The sequence below is a fragment of the Olea europaea genome, chromosome 13 (genome assembly GCF_002742605.1).
Source record: "Olea europaea var. sylvestris chromosome 13, O_europaea_v1, whole genome shotgun sequence".
NCBI classification, from domain to species: Eukaryota; Viridiplantae; Streptophyta; class Magnoliopsida; order Lamiales; family Oleaceae; genus Olea; species Olea europaea.
In genome coordinates this window covers 25,728,543-25,730,489 of record NC_036249.1, presented here as the reverse complement: position 1 = coordinate 25,730,489, position 1,947 = coordinate 25,728,543, and positions in this window count along the sequence as shown.

The window sequence follows — 1,947 nt, the reverse complement described above, 5'->3', positions numbered from 1 at the left end:
GAGTAGAACATTCTGAAGCCTCTTTTTTTTTTTTTTTTTTCTCTTTCTCTTCTCTACCTCCTTTCTTTTATCGTCTACACTACGAGTTAACACCAGCTTTAATATTTGTAATTTCTGGAAAAAGCACAAACAATGTTGATTTCATGGTGAAGTTTTGTGTGATAATGGTGGTGTTTTTTACTTGATGTGAGGACTGTGCGATATTGGAATAAGGGAATATTGAAGAGGAAAAATCACCGCGTAAGTTAAAGAAAATGATCGTGTGAGCTGATATTCTAGAGAGATAGTGTATCGTGCATAATGAAGATGGAGAGAGAGAAAGTGGGGTAAATATTGTGTGAGCCAGTGTTCTCTAAGCGAGTATGTGGAAGAGAGAGAAAGAGAGTCGTGCATATAATGAAGAAGAGGAGAGAGAAAGTAAGTGGGATAAATTTTAAAACTGATTTGGTTAGTTTATAATTTTATTTGATTAGATTTAATTACCTAATTAGTCAGTAATTATGCATGTTTTAATTAAATATTTATTAATTTTAATATCACCTTATATATGAAATCTAAACTTATCACCCTTATTTATGATATGTAATCTCTAATTGTAGGTTTCAAGGTAATTTTCCCTAACTATTAAGTCCACTCTACAATGGGGTCTAGAACATCAATCTCTCATTTGTACTAGGTCCAATATCAATTCAAAAATTTTAATTTTTTGCTTTGTATAATTGCAACCCGTTAGGTTTTTATTCACAATGGCATACGTCGTGGTGAAATGATTATTTTAATATGATGAGAATAAGATAAATAAGAATCTCTTTATAATTTATCTTTAACATGATAAAAACTTATTATATTAATAGCACAACAATACCAAACTAAACATAAGAGAAGTAGCTCAAAATTTTATATGTTGAGATGCATATTTTTATTTAACCGACAAGAATTTTGCCTTTAACATGCCTTCACGAGATAATGAGTCATTTGGGAACAATGTTCTTGATATTTGAATGCTCATTTGAATTTATGAGTTGATAGGATTGGCACATTTTAACAATCAAACAACAATTATTTTGGTTGGAGGCGGCAAAAACTCGAAACTATACAATATATATGATTTTTTTAGTCTGAATATCTATCTTTATGAGAATATAATGTTTTCGTAAGGAAAATCTTTTCATGTTGGCCAAAGAATTATATGAATTAAGAGTTCACGCGAAAAGTCGAAATACTGTTGTGACATTTTTCTAGCATGTAACATTTTCACACATCGTGTCATATTCCTAAGGTATATTTGGGGTATTTAACGGACAATGTTAGATACGATCAATATTATGGGTCTAGGGTGTTCATGAATCGACAAGACTACTAGCATCTAAATTTAGGGTTGGCCCTGGCTCAAGGTGACCGAGGTCATTGCCTAGGGCCTCCAACTTGAAAGAGGCTCAAAAAAATTAAAACTCCACAACCCAACAAAATATTTACTTATTTTTTTGATTTGGGTCTCTAGCTCTGTAAGAATCAACAACAAAATTGGTCTAAATAAGATGCCCAAATTACTTGGGTATTCAATTTACATTCTTGTGTTAAGAAATAAAATGGATTTGTAATTAAACTATTGCCTAGTAATATATTTTGTTGTTTTTTTCTATCTACCAAGATCTACCAAAAGATTAAAAAAAAAAAATTTGAATCGAGGCATAAAAAAATTAAAGAAAATTTTTATATGATTTTTTGCTAACCTCACAATTTTTTAAATTTATAAATTAATTTTTATGAAAGTAAAAAAAAATAAATAAAAAACAAAAATTATTTATTCTAAAAGTGCTCATTTCATTTTTCAAAGGCTATAGAGAAATTGAATTTGAATTGACCATGATTTGTATTAAAGAGACTTATATGTTTATTAAAAAAGATTATATTTAAGGGTCTTATAACATTTGTTTATTAAAAAAA